The 23,284-nt window shown below is 46.3% G+C and overlaps 1 long non-coding RNA gene across 1 annotated transcript in view; it reads right to left on the reverse strand.

The window, feature by feature from the left end:
• Window positions 1-8,937: 8,937 nt before the first annotated feature.
• Window positions 8,938-23,284, reverse strand: part of LOC129685948 (uncharacterized) — a 20,863-nt gene continuing 6,516 nt past the window's right edge. The window contains exon 2 of the long non-coding RNA XR_008721565.1: window positions 8,938-9,375. This is a non-coding gene — a long non-coding RNA (uncharacterized LOC129685948). The remainder of the gene's footprint in view (window positions 9,376-23,284) is intronic.

The following is a 23,284-nucleotide window of genomic DNA, read 5'->3' on the forward strand; positions in this document are numbered from 1 at the left end:
AGGTGTGTGAATTGTAGGCCCGTCTGCCCTGGGGCAGCTGGAGCTCTGGTTTCGCTGTCTATTGACTTTCAACGTTGTGGTTTGTCGACTCACAAAAAGATGGGGCCTCATTGACTCGGGCTGAACTGCCCACTGCATCCATCCTCGGGTAGCCCCCCTGTAAGTGCTCAAGAGCCACACTCAGGTCGTGACTCTCTCCAGATGAAAGGGCCGGAATCAACGTCACCCTAGAACATTCCATCAGACAGCTCGAGCCCCAGGCCACTCCAGGAGTCAAAAGAAGCACTTCTAACGCTTCTCAGCCATTACCACAGACAGAAGGGACCCAAGCCTGGACATCACCACGGGCAGGGGTGGGGAGGACCTACCCTTCTGGAGCTGCCCTCGGCCTCCCTGAGGAAGGGAACTGCAGAACTGTGTTCATTGCTCTGAGCTCCTCTGGGTGACACCTGCATGCCAATTCACCTACCCTCCTGCAGCTGCTGAGCGGGGACCAGGTGGCCCAGGAGGGAGCATCCAGAACACCAGGCCAAATCCCTGGCAGTGACTCACATCTGGAAGAGGGTTCAGAGTCAGCCCCCAGGAGGAGCAGCAGCTATGGCAGGGGCACCTCCAGCAAATGCTCTGGGGTTGCAGAGACAGCTCTCTAGGCCTCAGCCTGAGCCCACCTCATGGTAAGGAGGTAAGCAGCTGGGCGCAGAGCTCGGGCATCATCCTACGTCGAGCAGCGTCCTCAGGCAGCTGCTGCCCACTAAAGACCCTAGAACATGGGGCTGGCTGACCCTAGTCTAATTCACTTCGCTACCTTTAACAACAGGTTTTATTTTGTTTACAGTCTGTCTATCTGTCTAACTGTCTGTCTGTGGATGGGTGTTTGGCCTGTATGTCTGTGCGCCACATGTGTGCCTGGTGACCACAAAGGCCAGAAGGGAGCATCTGATGCCCAGGACTAGGAGTACAGATGGTTGTGAGTCATCACTTGGGTGCTGGGACTAGAACCCAGGTTCTCTGGAAGAGCAGTCAGTGTTCTTAAGCTCTGAGCCGTCTCCAGTCCCGGGTAAAGATAGCATGGACTCGTCACACACAGACAGAAGTCATGGACTTCCCCTCCATTTTATTTTTTTAAGTGTGTGTGTGTGTGTCTGTGTGTGTGTGTGTGTGTGTGTAGAACTTTGCAGTGTGAGAGAGTGCCTTTGGCATCCAGAGGGTGGGGGCCTCAGGACCCCTGGAGCTGGAGTGACAGGCAGCTCTGAGCCATCTGGCCTAGGTTCTTGACACTAAGCTCATGCCCTTGACCTCCGAGCCACGTCTCCGGCCCTCCATCCTCCACCCAGAGCGCCGCAGTCCATCGGTAGCCCCTCCATGTTACTGACAGCATTTCTACCTGTGGTCCAGCCACAGCACTGTGCTCTGTGTCCCCGAGTTCAAGCCCTGATGACCTCACCGCCTCCCTGAGCACAGAAGCAGCGGGCAGGCTGTGGCGCAGGCAGCAGGGGCAGAAGCTCCTCTCTGCCATGCTGAGGGGAAGCTGGCGGGCAGGGGCTCTGTGTTACAGTCTCCAGGCCTTTCTTCCCTCTCCATATTATTAAATTTCCTTTCTTAAGAATTCAGCATCCTTGACCTCAACAAATGAACTCTGAGAACCCCGAACCAGGGGAAATAAAGCCATGGACTCCTCAGGAATGTAAATGCTGCTAAAATGACCCTTGCCGAGACCCACAGGGCAGCGGGAAATCTATAGCCACACTCAGAAAGAGACGGAGTTAGATAAGGCATCTGGCCGCTTACTCCAGCCTTCGCGCCAAAGGCGCAGGTAATGAGGGCTTTGTCAATAGAGCTGTCGGACAAATTGAATATACACAAATCGCAGGCTGATATGGATCCCTTGGACTAAAGAGAATTAGTTAATGAACTTACCAAATGACAGGCAGGCTTTTCCCCCCCTCTTAGGTTATGAAGGAGAAAGGAAGAAAAGAGAAAATGTGGCTGGTACACTTCTAAACAAAAGGTCCTGTTCACAGAGCTGAGCGTCACTCAAGCACCTAGCCTGTCACCAAATCGCAAGCACGGGGTCAACCTGAACAGCAAAAGCATCATGGGAGAAGCGGCCAGCGCGGTTTCAGATGCACTGGGCTGGTTTGGACTAAGCAAACAGCAGAAAAGGCAGTGGAGTGGCCTTGTCCCAGTGTCCCAGTGTCCCAGTGTCCCAGTGCTCCAGTGTCGGGTATCACATGAGTCTGCAGCCCCAGGCTCCTTCCTCCTCTCTGCCTCCTCCATTTCAGAGTCTGGCCCAGGGGAGATTCAGGTCTTTTTATATACAGTGGCTGCTCCATCTAAAATGAAGTGGCTGATGTGGTCTCTCTCTCTCTCCCTCTCTCTTTCTCTCCTTTTCTTTGTTCCCTTCCTCCGGTACTTCCAACAATTGTGATTAATTGATCTTTTTAAAAATTAACACATGAGGCCTGGCCAGTGGTGATGCATGCCTTTAATCACAGCATTCAGAAGGCAGGAGCAGGTGGATCTCTGTGAGTTCGAGGCCAGCCTGGTCTACAAAGTAAGTCCCGGACAGCCAAGGCGACACAGAGAAACCTTGTCTTAAAAAGAAGAAAAAAAACAACATGAAAATCTAAAGATCTCACTGTGTTTGACACATGTACACACTGTGGCACCTAGAAAACACAATCGCCCGGCACAGCTTTGCGGCGAGAACACTCAAGCCCTCTCCCAGCTCTTTAAAATGGATCTCACACCACCAGACTGCATCGTCTGCTTCCTGCATGCGGAGCCCTCTCGCCACGCCTCCTCCCGCAGCTCTGTAATTCTCCTGCCTATGTAACCACTGCTCTGCTCTCAGCTCCCGTGACATCAGTACCCTTATGCTGCGAGTGAGTCACACCATGCTCTCTGCGTCTATTTAACTTGGTGATCTCCAGCCGCAAACACAGTGTCACAAAAGAGAGGACTTGGCCTTTCATGGTTGAACATTACCCCACCCTGTATACTTTGGCTTGGTTGGCTCTTTCTTGCCTTTCTTTTCTCTTTCTTTTGTTTGTGCTTCCTTCATGCCTTCCTTCCCTCATTTCCTTCCTTCCTTTTTTCTTTTCTTTTTTTTTTAGACAGAATCTTGCCATGCACCCCTTACCCCCACACCTTAACATTGCAGCAATTCTCCTGCCTCTGCCTCCCAAGATCTAGGATTATAGATACATATTATCACATCCAGCTCTGTCTTGGCAGTTATGAATAGTAGTACAATAACGTAGACTATTGCAATGTCTGCGATACCGCAGATGCCTCTCCACCTGACTAAGTCACTCGTGGAGAGACAGCCATGCTCTTCTCCATGGTGGCTGAGCTAGTTTCCATTCCCAAAACAAGATTCCCTTTGTCCGCATCCTCATTAGCGCTTACTTTCCCTTTTATATCCTTCTAACCAGAGCCAGGCAATATCTGTGCCTTTTTGTTTTGTGGGTTTTATTACTGTCATTGTTTTAATCTTTGGAACTGTGTGGGAACGTAGGTGCAAATGACATGGCATGTGCGTGGGAGTCAGAGGACAACCCCGTGCGCCGTCCACCGTGGCTGAGACAGAGCCTGTTATTTTTTCTTTTTTTTTACTGTGTATGCCAGGCTAGCTGGCCTAGAAGTGTCTGAACATTCTCCTGTCCCATCCTGTGTTCCTGTAGGGCTCTGGGCTTGCTGCTCCAGCTACTAAGCATCTCCCAACACATTTTTGTTTTGTTGTTTTGTTTCTTAAGTCAGAGTTTCTCTGTGTAGCCTTGGCTGTCCTGGACTCACTTTGTAGACCAGGCTGGCCTCAAATTTCACAGAGATCTGCCCGCCTCTGCCTCCCGAGTACTGGGATTGCAGGTGTGCAGCATAGTGCCCAACTTTATTTTTTGAGACAAGAGTCTATGTAGTCCAGGGTGACCACAACCACCCAGGAATCCTCCTGCCTCAGCCCCCCACCTCCAATGCTGGGATTATAGAAATGCATCATTACAGTTTTCATTATGGTTTATGCTTCCTTGATTAATGCTGAACTTTTTTCATATGTGTCTTCTTTTGACAAATACATTTGGATATAAATGTTCCACACAGAATAAAAGGATCTACTGCCTTTTCCCTTTGGAACTGAGAATCAAACTCAGGGCCTTGTACATGCTAAGCATTAACCCTACCACTAAGCTATACCACAGCCCTGATGATTATTTGATTTTTAAAAAAATCGTATCTATCTATGTATTTATCTATGTATCTATCTCTGTATCTATCTACTTACCTACCTACCTACCTGCCTACCTATCCATCCATCCTATGTAGGAGCACTCTGCTGCATATACACCTGCATGCCACAAGAGGGCATGAGATCCCTTGATAGATAGGCACCATGTGGGTGCTGGGAATTGAATACAGGACCTCTGGGAGAGCAGCCAGTGCTTTTATCTACTGAGCCATCTCTCCAGGCCCCAAATTCTGGTTTTTCTTTTTTTCAAGACATGATTTCTCTGTGTAGCCTTGGCTGTCCTGAAACTCATGCTGTAGACTAAGCTGGCCTTGAACTCACAAAGATCTACTCTGCCTCCTGAGAGTGCTAGGATTAAAGGCCTGTGCCACCACCCAGCCTATTTATTGTTTTTAACATTTTATTTTTTGGATTTTATTTATCTATTTATTTAATTGGTGTGTATGTGTACATATGTAGGTGCCCACAAAGACAAGAAGGAGACATTATATTCCCTGGAAATTATAGGCAGTTGTGAGCTGCTCAGTGTGGGGGCTGGGAACCAAACTCTGGTTCCCTATGTATTCTTTTTGTTATTTAAATTTTGTTTTTGTCTCCATGTGTATCTGTGCATCACATACATGTCTGGTGTCAAAAAAGGCCAGGAGAGAACGTTAGATTCTCTGGAACTAGAGTTATAGACGGTTGTGATCCTTCATGTGGGTGCCAGGAACCGAACCTGGGTCCTCTGGAAGAGCATCTAGTGCTCTTAACCACTGAGCCATCTTTCCAGACCCTATTTATTCATTTTTGAGACAGAGTCTCTTGAGGTAGCCCAGGACTGCCTGAAACTCATGGCCCGTGTTCAGCCTCCCCAGGGTTGGCTCAGTGGGTAAGGACAACAGTCCACTAGCCTGATCACCTCAGTTTGATCGCCAGGTGAAGGCATTGGAGCAGCTCAGGTGGGGTGGAGACCAGAGGGAGTTTGAAGCAATTACAGGAATCTGGAAGTGCAGAGGCTGGGAGAGGTAGAGGACAGTATATCTTCCTTATTACCCACCATCTTGCCATGGCAAAGTACCTTACAGGCAGCCACTGATTCCCGAAGGAGGACTACCACAAAGATCCCGAGAACAGGTTGCAAGCTCACAGCTCCCTTGCTGCAGTGTAGCTGCTCAAGGATATACCATCCAGAAACGTGTCCAAGAAGGAGCTGGCTAAATACTTGACGCTGCTCCAAAAGGAGTCAGTAGTGAGTGGGTCCAGCGTGGCGTGTGTATGGACATGGACGACAGCTTTTCCAGGGCATGCAGAACCTGTGCCCACTGGTCCTCACTGGGTGTGTGCTTTGTGGTATTGATCGGGGAGGTGGTATATATGGCCGCACGCCTCCCACCAATGAGCTGCACCTCAGCCCCAAGTATTTGGTTTTTAAAAGTGCAAATGAAGCAGTCTGGGAGGCAGAGGCAGGTGGCTCCTTGTCTCAATAAAAACAAAAAGTACAAATAAAAGAATTTTCTTGTTTTGTTTAAAGACAGGGTTTCTCTGTGTAGCTTTGGCTGTCCTGGAACTCACTCTGTAGACCAGGCTGGCCTCTGCCTCCCAAGTGCTGGGATTAAAGGTGTGTACCACCATCAGCCAGCTTCAAATGAAAAAAAAAAAAAAAAAAAAAAAAAAAAGTCAAGTATTGGACATGTGGTAGCAGCTCAGTGGTGGATGAGCGTGCTTAGCATGTTCAATGCTCTGGGTTTGCATCCCAGCACGAGGAAAAGTCCAGGTCTTCCAAAACAACATCGCTCCCATTGAGGGTCATGGCCGCTGGGGAAGAGCATGCCTACCCAGTTCCTGCCCACCATCCTGCTGGAGAGTGAGGGACGACGACTGGTATGAGGCAGTAGGCAGGGCAAAATTAGACCAGCAAACCCCACATGAAAGATGCTCCAGTCACCACTGCGGAGAGCTGGGCACAGGAACTCCAGATAACTTCTCATTTGGAAATCAGCGTTAGCTAGCAAATGTAAAGTATTAGTTTTATTAAAATGCAAATCTATCAACTAATCCATCTTTCTGGTAGCAGCTGAATTGCAGGATCCATGTCAATTAAAATAGTTTCCAATTTATTCCTGGCTGGAAGGAGGGTGGTCTTCTGCATTTTAAAATGCACATCTACCTTTTAGTGAGAATTCTCTCCCCTTCCTTTTTCATCTCTCCTGTCTGTAACTCATTTTAATTGAACTCTGGGCTCCAGTCATTTTGAGTTATCTGTAAGCCTTCCTCCCCGGGTCTTTCTGGGTTGCATCGGCCCCCAGATGTTCCCCATGAGCTCATGCCCACACTGTTCTTCGAGCATTGGCTCTGGCCCTGGAATGGGACTGCTTGGGGTATTTTAAAGTGACCGTTTAGAGACAGGCCTGTGTGTGGGACCCACTGGTTTCTGCTGACTCATTTTCTGAGTGACTGGGGGCCTAAGTTTAAGCATTTCATTGACAGTCAAGTCTAAGAGGTAATGTGGGATCGACATGCACAGGCAGTTAGGAAGAGAGGAAAAGCTGCGCCCTCCAGCAGCCCCTGCCAACTTGAAAATTCCATCGTTGAACTCATTTATACAACACTCTCTGCTTGAAGCCTGGCCTGCTACTACTATGCAGTGGTCCTGAATCACAAGCGAACCACACATAGGACTCCTGTCCAAGAAACTTTGTCACCAAGTTTTATCAAAACCTGACTTATGGCTGGATAGCCAGGGGTGGTACACCCTTGTAATCCCAGAACTCAGGGAGGCACAGGCAGGAGGATCTCTGTGAATTCCAGGACAGCCAAGGCTACAGAGAGAAAACCTCTAGGAGGGGAGGCGGGGGGAAGGTCTGGTTAACTAAGCCTGTACCCAGCTGTCTGTAGCCATTATTTCTTACCTCTGGATGAGTGCATGTGAGTCACCTCCTCTGGCTGGATTACACTAGCTAAATTCAACGGGGATGAGGAAGGGGAGTAGGAGGGCCTGAGGGATCTTTTCTAAAGAGCCCTGGCTAGCCTGGAAGTCAAAGACCACCTGTCTCCGCTGGGATGAAGAGGCAATGAGAGAGAAGTCAGGGTTGGCTCCCTAGTCATAAACAGTCAAATAGGAAGCCTCAGGGCCCAGCTGTGGGCTTCGGGACCCTGTGAGCAAGTGTTCTATCCAGGAGATGCACCCTCTGCTCCCAACTGCTATTTTTCATTGAAAATTCTAACTACAAATTCACGGTCTAAAGGGTGACATTCTAGATGTCCATAGCATGAAGTGGCTCAACTGAGCCTTTAAGAAAGATTTATTGGGGCTAGAGAGATGGCTCAGAGGTTAAGAGCACTGGCTGCTCTTCCAGAGGTCCTGAGTTCAATTCCCAGCAACCACATGGTGGCTTATAACCATCTATAATGAGATCTGGTGCCCTCTTCTGGCTTACTGGCTCACATGCGGGCAGAATACTATATAAATAATAAATAAAAAGAATTAAAAAAAAAAGATTATTTATTATGTATACAATGTTCTGTCTGTATGTATACCTGCAGACCAGAAGAGGGCACCAGATCTCACAGAAAGCTATGAGCCTCCATGTGATGGCTGCGAACTGACCTTTGGTAGAGCAGCCAGTGCTCTTAACCTCTGAGCCATCACTCCAGGCCCCTGAACTGAGCCTTTAACAAATCCAGAGCCACACTGACCTTTTTTTGTGTATGGTGAGACATCTGGAATTTATTGCCCACATTGCTCTGGTCCTCAAAGCCCACTCCTCCAGCCTACACAACTCTCTATAGAACACGAGCAACTGCCCATCCTCCTCCCAGCTGCTGTAGCCACCAGCCTACATGTGGGAGTTGACTACTTTAGACTTTGCTTACAAGTAAGATCTTTGTCTTTCTGTTCCTGGCTTATATCACTTAGCAGTGTCCTCTGGGCCTACCCATGCTGTCACCAAGGACAGAATCCTTTCTTGGCCTAAAGCTGAACAGAATTCTGTGCACACATACACATTTCTACATCCATCTGTATTTAGAACAAATATCCATACTGAGAATAAGGACTTCTCAAAGAAGACATACAAATGGCTAAGAGGTTCACTAGAGAATGCTGGATATCACTGATCATTGGAGAAGTGCAAATTAAAACCACATTGAAGTTTCACCTGATAAAATGGCTTTTACCAAAGACAGTCATGACAAATGTTGGTAAGGCAGCAACTTGAGCTCTTGAGCACTATCTGGGGGACAAAACTTATGGCGGCCATAATGGAGGATCCTCCAAGCAGTGAAAAAGGGCTGGAAAGTAGAACATGTGCTCAGAGCCTGTGAAGTCCTGGGCACTCAGCACTGTGCAGGCGCATGCGCGCACATGTGTGTCTGTGTCTGTGTCCACACATACACAAAACAAACAAACAAACAAACAACCCAGAAAAAGACAGACATTCAGACAGAAGTGTCCAGCAATCCCAGCGCCAGGTAAGTGCCAAAGGGAATGGAAGCTAACAGGTGAAGGTCAGTCAGACGATCCCACAGCACCGCTCACAATAGTCTAGATGGGAAACAGCCCAAGTGTGCAGTCAGGGATGAACGGGCCAGAAATGCAGTTTTATACTGTGTGAGGAGACCATCTAGCTAGAAGAAGGAAAACCCTCTCAGCAGGTGTGGCACCGTGCAATTTAACTCTAGACCACCTCTCTGGCTCAAGAACTCAGTGATGACAGTGACAACAGATTTTTTAATTTATTTTGGTTGTAATTGTATGCTGGTGTGTGTGCGCACACCTGAGTGAGGCGATTACAGAGGTCAGAAGATGGCATCGAAGTCCTTGGGACTGCACTTAGAGGCTGTTGTGAGTCTCTGGACCCGGGTGCTGTGTAAGAGCAGGGAGTGCTCTTAACCTGAGCCTTGGCTCCAGCTCTGACTATACCTGTGGTGGCTGAAGGACTCAGAGCCTGAGCTTTCTCATGCAGAAGGCATGAGCTCCACCATCGTAGGGGTCCCCAGACGCCACTTCCTGAAGTCATTCTAGCCTCTTCTGGAAGCAGCAGGTGGCTCCTGTACTGGGGTCAGGAGTGAGAGGATGGTAATGTCAGTCCCCATGATCTATGTCAGGACGGTTGAGCTGGCCAAAAAGAGATCGATACAACTCGGTCCTAGGAAATAAAGCAAACTGGTTAACACACTGCTTAACTTTTCAAGGTTAAAAAAGAGACCAAGAAACTGGGAAACACCTTCATCTGTTTCTTCAATTGAAAACACAGCCATGTAATTAAGAACCACATCTCGGAGCACTTATTCGCAAATACGAGGGAAGGAAGAGACCCAGAAGCAGCCAATCACATAGTGAAATATGTAAATAGTCCACTGTGCTGGATACCCTGTCTCCAGGGAATGAGTTTTCTATAAGTTTGCCCTTTACAGACAGGCTCTTCAAGTAAGAAAACAAGATTGAATATTTTAATAGGATATATGAGACTGGCACACAACGAGAGGATTCAATCAGACATGGGATGTAGGGGATATAATTTAGTTTTCATACATTTTCTGAGACTTGGCAGTACTTGAAAAACAATGAAAATGACCCAGCAACAAGATTCCAATTACGATCATGTGTGCAGAGGTTCAGAACAGAAGCAGGATTCTACCCCTCCCCCACACTCCATTCTCTAATCTCAATCTAAAAAATAATTTAGTTGGCTAATTTATTTTTAAAGTTAGATTTTAAAAATTAACATTATTGGGCTGAGTCGCGGTTCAGTGGGTAAAATGCTTGCTCTATAATCCTGAGGTTAGCTCTCCAGTGCCCTGCACTCAATAACCTCAGTGCTGGGGGAAGAGTAGGAACAGGAGGGTCGCTGGGGCTTGCTGGCCAGCTAGGATAGCCAAAACAACTGTGTACTCTAGGTTCAGCAAGAGAAAGATGCCTGACATCCTCTGTGGTCTCTGTATGAACCTGAAAACACAGATGTGCACAAGTATATCATAAACACACCCCACAGCAATGAAATAAAACTAGCCATGGATGGGTGGATGAGTCCTTTCCTTAGGAACCACCCACCTTGTGTGCTGAGACAGGGCTTCTCTCTGGCTGTGGCTGGTCAATAAAGCTCTAGGGATCCTCCTGTCTCCATTTCCTCAGTGCTGGGTTGTAAGTGTGTACCACCCTTACCCAGCTTTTTATGTGGGTGCCAAGATCATACACAGGCCCTCCTTTGTACAGCAAGTGCTTTATCAGCTGAGTCATCCCTCTAGCCCATTGTATTTTGAGATGGGGTCTCACTGTTTTTGACACTTCATACTCTGGATCCTATTGCCTCTGCCTTCCAGTGCTGGGATTATAGGAACACACCACTGTGCCTAACTTTAAAGCTGAATTTGGACATTAAAAATACAGTAATGGGGACCAGAGAGATGGCTTATGGGTTAAGAGCCCTTGCTGCTCTTCAAAAGACCAGGCAGAGTTTGTTTCCCTGCATCCATGTTGGGTAGCTCGCATCTACCTGTGATTCTAGCTACAGATATCAGATGCCCTCCTTAGTCACATGCACACACTCACTCTCTCTCACATGTGCAGACAACTAAAAGTAAAAAGAAATCTTTTTAAGAAACTACAGCAAATGATCACTACAACTTCCATTGCTGTTATATGTACCACACTTGGCTCAGCCTGGAAACTAGCAAAGGGGTTGAAATAGCAAGGAAGCCTTATCAGGCTGGAGAATCAGGAACTACGTTCCTTGGTAGATGGGGAGCAGAACCGCCCTGCTGTAGGAGGCAGCTCAGAGTTCCAATGCACAAGATGGCCCTGGGCAAGGGTCCACATCTGCTCTGTCCAAGGTCTCGTCAATGACTTCCCAGAAAGGGAGAGCAGCCAGACAGGATTAAGTTGACAAGCCAGGTAGTCCACATCCCAGGAGAGCCACAGACTTGACCCCTTCAGACCTAACCTTCAACAGCCTGCTACTGTGTTGAGAAAAAGGGTTCCTGGAAGTGTTCTTGCTGAGAACTCCCAGCAGCCATTCTGACCCAAGAGAAGCTGGCTTTCCAACTGTTTTTGTTTTTTCTTGCTCTAACAGGGCTTTAACTTGTGGCCTCCCTGCCTCTGCCACCAGTGCTGGCATTACAGGTCTGTGCCACGATGCTGGCTCAGCTCTTCAGCACTCGTCCTGCTGTAGCTGTGGAGTAAGAGATGCTAACATGGGAACCCCAAAAGTTAGAACATAGTGGAGGGAGGAAGAGAGGGAGGGAGAGTTAAGAGGAAGAGAAGGAGGGAGGGCAGAAGGCAGATGTGAACCATCCCTGTCGTGTGGGGACTACTGCACAGGCAGAAAAACTGTAGACAGGAAACAACAGTCTCTAACTGGCAACTAGCTCTGAGCCCCACACATTCCACTGTTTCCTAGCTCTAGGCACCTGTCCAGCCCTTAAAGGAAAAAGGCCTCACTCCAAAGGCAAATGAATACCCACACGCTGACCCTCCAGATTCCCAGCAGCCATGCCCTGCCTTCACTCCTCACATTATGGCCAAACTATCTGCCAACATGACCTCTCTAGCCACTTCAACCAAGAAGAGAGATGCCAGGACAAAAAAAAAAAAAAGGACAGCATGTCTTGAAGGTGATGGCGGCTGAGGAGAGAAGCAGGCCAAGTGCTGTTTTGTTCTTCAGGCTGCCCCTCCTAGCCTGCACCCAGAGCCGTCACTGGAGCAAACACTTCCCCTCTGCTCCACAATGGCAGCGCAGTGCATGGACCAGAGGCAGCAGCTGCTGTCCACTGAGAGGTCACACGTCAGGAGCAGAGTGAAATGCTGAACCTGTGTTTTAAGAGAACATCATTTCACACTCAGTGTCGCAAAACTGGCAAACACTGCAGTTGCTTGTGGCAAAGCAACCCGGGAAATTAAGTCGCCTCTGTTCTTAAAATGTATTATTGAGGGGGAGGCAGGCTGAGTGAAGAAAGGATTATCCCAACGTAAACATCAAAAACAAATCTAGCACTTACTCGCCCACTCCCATATGCATTTTCCAAAGCCTCATGCACTGCCCTCTGCTACTTGAGCTCAAACTGCCTCTTACCAGGAACACAGGCTCATCTTCCCTCTCTTCTCTCATCTTCCAGCTCCAGAGACACCAAGGAGAACACCTCCCTGAGGTCCCAGATCACTTCCTTGGCTAGGGCATCACTCCCACTCACCAAAAATCAGGGCTCCAGTTATACTGGACTCTGAGCATGTAAGTGACTCTGGCAAAGCCAGAGCTCAGCCCTGCAGGAAAAATAACATAAACCCTGCATACCATCACACATTTAAACTGCCATGTAATATATTTGGGGTGGTATTTTATTTGTTTATTTTTGTGTATATTTGTGTGGGTACACACGCCTGGTTACAGGTGGAGGTCAGAGGACAATTTGTGGGAGTTGGTTCTCTCCTGCCACCATGGGGGTTCAGAGGACTGAAGGTTGTACGGCTTGCTAGCAAGGGCCTATAACCCATAAGCCACCTTGGCAGCCCATGTAGTTTTCTCAGTAAATTTAAAGAGTAAAAAGGACCTAATTATCGGAATACGGAAAATATTAACTTTACATGGGTGGGCTTTGAGCCAGGTTGAGGACAGCTCAAACAGGCCACGGAGCACAGCACATATTTCCAACTGGATTGGAGTTTCATCTCCAATCCCTGCTATCTCCTCAGAAGGCCTTTAGGCGCCCTTATGAAGATGGAGGGATAGAAAGCTCAGAGTTTCTCACCCACAAGCAGCTGCAGGGTCTGCTGTCAGCTGAGGGAGAGGGAGAAACACCTGAAAAAAGGCAATCCAGCACACCCTGTTCCCACCTTAAGGGCGACATATAAGCGAGACAGCTGACGCAGCCACAAGGCAGCCAGACAGCTTCTGCTACCTTCCCTGCCGTGTCCTTCCTGGGCAGAGCTGGCTGTAGATGGATCTACTACCAGCTCTCCAGGTTAACCCCGTCTCCCTCTGGGTCTACAGCGTAACTGGAGAATTGATGCTGAGGTCCCTGTAAGGCTCTGCATAATGAACTTGGCAAGCTATTGTTTCAAATACAGACTCCTGCTCCTGATCACACAGGAATAAAGACAAGAATCTCGGTTCTGAAATGCTTTCCTGCTTCATCTCCAAACCCTTGCTCTCGATGGCCCAGTGGCGATGTCCACTGTAAAACATGTATGAATGTTGGAATTACATAGACTAGGCAAGAGTAATTACCAGGACTCAGACCCAGGGTGGAAGGGTCGACGGCAGGGGCTCTTCCTTGGATTAAAATTTAACTCGCCCTTTATTACAACCTACAAAAGCAAGTAATGAGCATGAACATTTTTATTTCTTTTAAACTGTCATTTAGGCTGCAGAGGGGATAATTACCTATCTCTAGTGTAGTAAGGTTTTATAACCCTTAGTGAGGCATTTTCTAATTTAATATTTTTACTATATTATCATAAAACCTGTTTCTAGAAAAAATGATCACGAAGTGGCAGCCATTTTCTATAAAGACAGAGTACACGGGCAGTGTGCAAGGATGTGGCTTACTGTGTGTGCTCTGAAGAGGACATTCAGCGTGGCGGTCTGGCTTCGGCTGGGACGTGAAACCAGAACACTGTGGGAGAGTATGTACATGGTCCTCAGTGAAGTGAGTGTGTGTGGTGCACTCATCAGAGGACTGCAACACAGATCATTGTCTTTCATGATGCTATTTGGGCAAACAGTAAAAAAGCAGTGTATTAAACCTGCAAATGGCCTGTGAGGGGCTTTCAATTTGCTAGGTCAGTAGCTTCTGGCACCCCACTCTGAATTCTCCTATCTGCTTTCTGGAAAACCATGCTCCTCCTACTCTGGCCTGGAAACTTGTACCTGGCTGTTCTTGTGGCCAGTACAAAGACAGCAGCTGAGCCACGGCTCCCCAGAAAAAAACAAAACAAAACAAAACAACTGTCCACCATCTAAAACTAGATCATGGTCTCTATAAGTGAGAGTCACATGTCTTCCAAATCCACCTTCCAATACAGTAATTTTTCCTTCTGATTAAGGGCATAATCTGGGCCAGGCACAGTGGCACATGCCTGTCATCTCAGCACTCAGGAAGATGGACAAGTGGATCCCAAGTTCAAGGTCAGCCTGGGCTATACAGCAAGATCCTGTCCAAAATTAAAAAGGAAAGAAGGGAAGAAGGAAGGGAATGACAGCCTCAAACCTATATACATTGTTGCCTTTGATTAATGTGAAATTGTTCATTTGTTGCTTCTAAGGGGCCAGCAACCCTAAATAACCATGACATTTAGAAAGCACCCTGACCACCTTTCCTTTCTGCTCTCTACCTCCCCCTGCACACTGCAGACCCTACACTACACACTACAGTATGGCAGCCTGAAGGTGACCCTCTACACACATTTAAGAAGCAGGGATAGTGATAGCACACACAGGGAGAAGACTAACAATTCTAATTCCACCACTGTCATGCTGAACACACGAAGATCAAGTTTAACTCTTGCAAGAAGGCTCCTAGGAGACGCGGTGGGACCACCCGTATAGACAAGCACACTGGTGCCTGCAGCACCCTGACCAAACACGATGTCAACGATGACACCTTCTCATATTTGTGTTTTGAAAATAATTTACTTAGCACTTTTGGAAGCTTATAAAAATATGCTACATATGAATAGTCCTTGGCCTCAAATCTAGCACACAGTATAATAAATTAATACATCTGAATGCTAATCTGAACTTCAATAGCTATTGTAGAGGATTACAAAGACATACAGGAGCCTAAAAAGATGGCTCAGCTGCTAAGAATGCATACTGCTCTTGTAGAGGATCAAACTTTGGTTACCAACACCTACTTTGGATGGCTCACAGCTGCCTATAAATCCAGCTTCAGGGAATCTGCTAACTCTCTTCTGGCCTCTGCAGACACCTGTACTCACATATGCAGATTCACACATCCATACACATTTTTTAAACTCTAAAAAACCAAATAAACAATAACAACAAAGACACAAGGAAACATCAGAAGTCAGATTAGAAAGGTAACCATTTTCAGTCACCTGCCTAGACAACTACTCCACTAAGAGAGATCCACGGGAAACAAACTGGCCATTCTAACCCACTGGCACTCACCCCCAGAGCCAGGACAGACAAGGTAGATAGATGGCTGTGCCCCAAGGCAGGCTGCCCAGCTTCAGATCCTCAGCTCTCTCCACTGCTGCTGCAACTCTTCCTGGCCATCTGGCTGAACTCCTGAGGTCTCCAATTTGCCTCTTGTAAGGCCCTCAGACTCTCTTTGCCAAATACCAGCACTGTGACAACTGTAGCATGGTGTAGTCCAGATAGGTCAGTGAAAACAGGATCCCATCAGTGTGTGTGTGTGTGTGTGTGTGTGTGTGTGTGTGTGTGTGTGTGTGTTGTGCACACGCATGTGGCAGTAATTACTCTTGCCAGGGCCTTCTGTATCTCAGGCAAGTGCTGTAACACGGAGCCACATCCTGGGCTGACCTCCTACATTTGAACACAAACAGCACTGCCTTCAGAGTTCCACTCTCTTCTGCTCTGTCTACCAATAGGTTCAGGCATCCTAAAAACCACTGGAAGGCACTTTCCAATGAGCCATTTGGCAGGTGCCAATGGAACTAAATGAAAGATCCCCTTCCAGCAAATGGCCTGCATTGTCAGAGGGCAACGGTGTGCGCTGTTGCTTTCCCCTCGCTGGCACCGAAGACCAGGAGACAACAGCTTGCTGGCTTAAGCAAGCAGAAGTGAGCACAGCAGCAGCACAGCACACTCTGTAGCGCTGTACAGGGCTGCAGTCTGCTGTCACAACTAGTTCCCACCTTGGCCTGAGTGAACCAGCTTCCACAGTGAGACCACAGCATCCTCCAAAAGCAGTGTGCCCTTCACACATGTATGAGGGGCGACCGGCCATCTTGACACCTCATGGTTGGCTTCCAATGGCACAATAAAGTCACAGGGCAGAAAGCTTATGTGTGACTCCCGCGTAGAGCTAAGGAAGTCAGACTCCCTTCTTCTCCTACCAACAAAAGTAGCTCACAGACTTCCCTCTTGATCTCCCCATGTTTCACAGCAAGCCAAACCTAAACCAAAAAATGAACAAACACCACAAAACAAAGCCAATAGCAAAAAAAGAAGGTAGTAGCCTGCCACAGAAGTCCTACGCTTTTTTGTGTCTTTTTTCTCCTTTAAAAAAAAAAAAAAAAAAAACAAACTTCCTGAGAATTACCTAATAGGATCAAACTAGCAAAATAGTGAGTGACCCAGAGACTCTTTGCAGTATCACTAATCATCAGGATTTGGATACCAAGTATTCTGTTCCCAACTGCGGAAGACAGCAAACTGCAGTTGTGCCAACCCACCACACGGTGGCAGTACACCACTCATTTCAAAGGGGAGACAAGGAGGCACAGAGCCCATAAATTACCCCGGCTGTCTGCTCTCATCACCATCTTCCCAGAGCTTGAAGGAGACTTGAGGAGGGCTATTCCAGAATGCTCTTTCAGTCAGGTCAGAACTGGGTCCTTCAAACCCCTGCAGATGCCTTTAGCCCCACGGCTCTAAATTACAGCTGGTGACACAGCCTCTGGCCTGTCTCCTAAGGATCAGACAGACTCAAGATTTATAAATGTTTAAAGAAGCAGGTTCAGGCCCCAAACAAAGGAGCTAAAAAGACTGGGGAGAAGGAAGGGAAGGAAGAGGGACAAGGGTGGGAATTTGTAAAGGCTTTCTTTTCACAACAGTTACAAATTCACTCCATATTAACAAAGATGAAAAATACTCAAAACTCCTACTAATCTTCACATGAACTTGAAGTCTTTAAATTCTATTAGAAAAAAAAAAATTACATTATATTTTCCGGGGGAGGGGAGTCTTCAGACAAAAGGAGCCCTGTTTCTCTCTGCTCCTGTGTGTTAATATTCCATATTCCTGGGGTGATTTCTACTTTCACAGTTTGACTGTTTTATAACAGATTTGATGTGAGAGAAGACAAATGGCCTCACAAAGGAAAGACGACAAATCACCTCACTGTTTTTACCAGGGTTTTCCCTTATTTTTATTTATTTTTATTCTGGAGCTGGGCACAGGGCACTCTGCCTTGCTGGAGATGTTTAATATTAACGTCAGGCCACCACGATCCCTGCAATAGAGTTGGCTATGTCATGTTTACCGTTTCATGACTGCTGGCTTCAGGAAGATGAAGCTCCTGTTCAAACAGCAGCCCCTCCGATGCTTCACTGCTTAGATGTGACTCACTCACCTCCTTAGTAGCAGGGAAGGTGAAGCTGGTGCCCAGGCACACTGGCATTCACACCAGGACAGGGGCCTAGGCAGGATACAGTTCTCACTCTATTGAACCTCAACTTTTAAAGGATGGGAATACACAGAAACTGGCCAGGGAGTTCACGTCAGCGTCTGGGCCAGGCATGTTGTTCTTCCCTTTGGATGAGCCAGCAGACTGCCCTGCTGTCATGATGCCCAGGGCCCTCTTGGCCAGGCTTCATGAATAAAATTCTTGCCCTGCCTGTCTTTCGGTTCCTCTTCCACCCTAGGCTCTCAGTCTTTCTCCTGCATTGGGATAACTCACCTGCTCTCAATCTCATGTCTCTTCTGTGTAAAGACACACATAGTCTACAGAGAACCTGGATGGAATCAAATGGATTCCCCCTTGGCATGCAAAACTATTCTGTCATCTGAACCTATCATTCTGTTTACAGTGGCAAGAATCTTATCACTCATGTCTTACACTAAACTGTTTAGTGTCAGTAAGCTGTAAATGAATTCCAGATATCAATGCCATCTTTTAAAATAATAACAAAAGACTAACTTGAGATAGGACAACCACTGTGTAGTCGAAGCTGGCCTGGAACTCACTGTGTATTCAGACTGGCCTTGAATTTACAGTGATCCTCCTGCCTTAGCCTCTAGAGTACTGAGATTATGGGCATGAGCTACCATGCCCAGCTCTATGACTCTCTGTACAATACAAATCCTAGCAGTATCCTTCAACCATAAGACAGGAAAGAGTTCTGAATAGTCTGTGCTAGGTACACCTCCTGTCAGAGCACAGCATCTGCCCCTCCGCATGTTGTCTTCCCACCGGACCAACCAGCTCCTGCAGTCAGCAGTGTGATGGCCTCAGCCAGTTTTATGACTGGCTTCAGGGAGCTTGACTGCTAAATGCAATATGAGGAGTTTTCCTGTCTTCCCTGAAAGCTGGTGTATCCTGCTGGCTTCCATAGCTGTGCCTCCTCCTACAGGATTGAGCTGTGGGAGAGGCGGAGGGCTGCCGTGTGTGTATGAGAAAATGTGTATTGATTTCTTCTTTCTTATAAAGGAGCACAAAGCATTGAAGAACAATTGGTCATCTTTGCAGTGTTTCATACTCCACACAAAGGCCCAGCCCCCACTGCCCTAAGAAGCAGAAAGGAGAATGGCCCAGGACACCACAGCCCCGTCTAGATCCTGCCTAGGCAGCCTCTGCTCTAGCCATTTCCCTCCTTGGCTAGTATTCCTCATCTATATTGGAGAAGAAAGAGCCTTCAGCCTTATTTACCTTTTAAGTGGAGGTGCCAGAGGGTAAAACAAGTTAATGTTTATAAAGTGCTCTGCTTCCCAGAGGGAGCCATGGACAGAATACAAGGTGTGGCTGTGGCTCATTCAAGGCCTCATCCCAGGAGTGGTTAGTGACACCTTCCTGGACACGGATGGCCCTTTTCTTATGCTCCCTTTTCATACCCACACCAAAATAACAGGTTTATTATGCCGTGGTGATATGCAAACAGAGTTTATTCTACTACTGTTTTCTTCTCAAATGACAATTCTAAAAGCAGTCTATAGCTTTTACTAGTCATCCAGAGCCCACTTGGTGCTCACCATGTTTTCAGGATAACCAGTAATTTGTTGGGAGGTCCCCAGAAACCTAACCTGGCATAAAAACCACAGCCAAGATGATCAGGAAAAAAATTATCAGAATACAAAATTCGAGAAGTGGTAGAAAATGAAGTGTTTTTAGAAGATCTTCCCCCTAGGTTTATCCTTTTTTTTTTTTTTTTTTTTTTTTTTAAAGGCCTCTAAACAAAGGCTGGGCACCAGAGATCCTCAATCTTGTAGCCCTCACCTCAGGAGGTTTATTCCAACATGGCTGTAAACTATGAGTAAAGTAACCAGGTGGTGGAAAACAGTGCAATGTTCTAGAATGGGGACGTATTTAGAAAGCACATGGTGGTGGATGGATCTGAAATGCAGACATGTAGAATGCTGTGGGAGAAGAGAACAGTGAGCTGAAAAAGACAGTTTACAGAGATTTCTATAATGGAGTCCATCTTTATAGGGTTGTTCTCAAAAATGATCTTAATGGCCCCCGAGCACAGAAGTGCAAGGGCAGCCTTCACAGCCATGCTGGAAAGGAAACCTTCCTATCTCTAAGTTAGCTTAGAGAGACAAATGGTGTGTGTCTAGACAAAGTAACAAGGGCATACACAGATGTTCGAAAACACAAAGTCCATTTGTCTATCTAAAAGCAGTCTCCCTAGAAACAAACATGAAAAAGGGCATTTCATTTCATTCTTTAAAATAAAGAAGAAAAGGTGAACAAGAAGGGCTGACAGTTTTCCCTTTTTAAAGAAAAACACTCAGATACACAGAGAGGCTATCTCAGAGCATGAGCACTAGCATATACGCTCAGAAATCCCGAGTCAACCCTCTGGCTCTGAGAGTGCTGACAGAAGACCTTACATAAACTGTCTTGCAAATAATATCTGTGCTACAAAAAAACTTTTAAAGTAGGCAAAATACAGCTGGGCATGGTGGCATACAGGACCCAGAGGCAGGTGGATTTCTGAGTTCAAGGCCAGACTGGTCTACAAAGTGAGTTCTAAGACAGCCAGGGCTACACAGAAAAACCCTGTCTTGAAAAACAAACAAACAGCAGAATACAATTAGGATTAAAACACACTATTCTGGGGCTAACACCTTGACAACGGCACTCTCTTATACTTGTGAGTTAATATTCTTTGCAAGAAAGACCCTCTAGCTTTTGTGAACTGCAATAACTACCGTAAGAGAGGAGCCAATAAGACAGGGAGGGGTTCAGAGAGAAAGACCCACCACTCAGAAGGGATGAAGAAAGGCAAAAAGGCTGGATCTCAGGTGACTGGACATTTCCACAGGGAAGGACAGTGCAGAGTGTGGGAGTGTGATCTGGAATGCAGGCCCACACTGTGTGACACCATGCTGCTTCGATGGGTGACAAGGAAACACCTTGTGAAGGTAAAGGCAGACTGAAGTTCATTCTACAGGTAAAGAAGAACAGATAGCTTCCAGGGCATCAAGGAAGGTGAGTGTGGAACTGTGCAGAGCTGATGCAACCACTGTTACAGTCACATGTGAAGGTCACCGGAGAGAATCCTGAACTCAAAAAAAGCCAGACAGTCAAGAACTGGAGAGCCCTGTATAACATGCTGCTTTAAACAAAGCTCTGAGCGCATGAACAGAAGTCAGAGGGAACTGGAGGGCCTGGGAACAGCCCCTGGGATGGAGGACTGCCAAGCAAACACAAACACAAACACAGTATGGATGCTTACAGATATGCAAAAGCAGCTGAAATGTCCCCTATAAAAATGCCTTGCAATGAATTTTGTTACTATATGCTTTTAAAAAGCTGAGGGCACCAAAATCCTTACAATACAAAGTTTAAAAGATCCATACATGCATGTATTTGTCTGCATAAAATACACACAACATTTCTTTGTAAAAAAGAAAAGCAGGGCTGCTAGGATGGCTCAGCTGGTAAAGGCACCATGATTTGAGTTTGGTTCCTGGAATCCACAAGCTGAAAGGAAAGAACCAACTCCCATGTGTCCTCCATATGTGTCAGGACACATAAATGTTTAAAAAACAGAGAGAGAAAGGAAAGAAAAAGCAGGGTGCTAGATGAACCTTTCTGCATTTTAAAAATTTTTTCCAAACACAGATATTATTTTTACTATAGAGGAAAAGATACTCTAAGGACAAGATGACAGTCTGGAATGGTGAAAGTAGAACTATGTGGGAAAATGGACAGAATACATAGGACTGGAAGAGGAAGCTTATCATGTGGTCTAGGCCTTCTGCACCAGCACCAGACAAAATAACCACAGGGCAGGTTTGGAAAATTCAGTGATTCATATCAAAATGTAAACAGGCAACAAGCAAAGTTCTCTTTTATATAGAAAATGTCCCTTTACAAAAGAAAAAAAAAAAATTCTAGGCAAGTTGAAATTTCTATTTGGTTGAGAAACTGCATTATTCTCCAAAATTTCCCCAGTAGCAGCAGGGGTTAGCAGCTACACTCTGGGACCTTCTAAGTTCACAACTTGCTTAAATCCATTACTCCATGCCTTAGTGTTTTCATCACAGAATGGGTGGACAACTCAGGGCGCAAAACCAGAGCAAATACAGGCATCATGGAGAAACACATCCTAGCAATCTGATGTCAGCTGGGGTCACCGTGGGAAACATTAATAACATGTGTGAATGGCCAATCATGAGAAAGGTGGAACGTTCAACTGACTTGCAAGCCACTTTCGCCGTGATTAAAGCAGTATCTGTAAGATGCTACAATTAGAATCTCATAGTAATTTAAAAATATATCCTTAAGAAAAACCATCTAGAATCACTTTAAAGAATGTAATACCCTTTGTGGGGAAAAGAGAATTTAAAATTATGAAGACATGCCGAAAACCTGGCAACAGAAATGAGAACTGAAGCCACAAAGCCCCATTTTGAAGGATTTATCTGTTCCATGTCTTCAGTCTGTTAAGAAGATGCACTTTTATCACTCTCTCCTGCTTGGAACCAAGCTTCAATTTGACAGTTCAAATTCTCAAGTGTGAGAGGCCAAACAGCAGCAAACAGAAAAAGCAAAGACACAACAGTAGTGTTTTCTTTACAACCCACTTTTGAGAGTCTGGACCAAGCCTCAGGCTTGAACTTGAGTTTCCTTTGTCCTTTCTGCTATTACTGGAAGAAGGTCTGGATCTCCCGTCTGTGCTGGGTGCCATCTTTAATGATGATATATGGGGGCCCTTTCTCCTCAGCACTGCTGGGAGAGGTCAGGCACATGGCAACACTCTCCCAGGTATCAACAAGTGAATTATAAACTATGTCAATCCGAGTTAATGCAAAGCTGTAATCCTCTTTAACAGAGATTAAATCACTGCTGTGAGTTATGTTTGCTCTGCAATCTGATAAGGAAGAGAGGGAGCGGCTAATAAAAGAGTAATGGGAGGCCTTAATGATACTGGTAAAAGGTAGCACCAGTTAGAGTGGGGTTCTTGTTCTGCTGATTAGATCAATGTTGCATATCTGCACAGACTTGTTTCACCTGTCAGAATAACCTGTGTCTTCTTAGGAGATAAGAAGCCTCAGAGAAAACATCTGTATTTTAACCATTCTTGCCTAAAGTTCTTATCCAACAGAAAATGCTGTAAAGAGGGTGTTTACTGGGGTCATGAGCAGATGAGCTCTCAATGCTGTGAAAGCTACAACAAAATATCTCATCAAGACCAGTTCCTGAGTCTGCCAAATAAAGCAGCACACTAACAGGAGAGCTTTCAGAAAGTGGGGCCACAAGCTGGGGACTACACCGCCATCAGGACAGGGGTGGAACACGCCTACATACAGGCGGCAGACCTATACACAAAAATGGCAAGCCAAAGACAAATTGCCTGAAGGAATTCGATTACACTGAGGCACCTCAGGAGAAACACGGCCGTGATGTTGACAAAACACTTTACAAGATGGGCTTACATTTGTACATTTCTTAAACTCCAGATGTAAAACAATAGTGCGCTCAGTACACAGCACTTATCATCAAGGGGTCCTCTCCTTGTTTTTTTTTTTTTAATGCCAGGAGCTTTATACAAGTGGGAAAGGTGAGGTTTTATTCCAGGGGAGAGAGGGGAGCTGCTGTTCCTACTAAGAATTTGGTTTTTTGTTGTTATTGTTGTTTTCTGACAAAAACAAAAACAAAAAAAAAAAAAAAAAAAAAAAAAAAAAA

Source organism: Psammomys obesus, unplaced genomic scaffold, assembly GCF_907164565.1.
Source record: "Psammomys obesus unplaced genomic scaffold, mPsaObe1.curated_primary_1811, whole genome shotgun sequence".
NCBI lineage: Eukaryota > Metazoa > Chordata > Mammalia > Rodentia > Muridae > Psammomys > Psammomys obesus.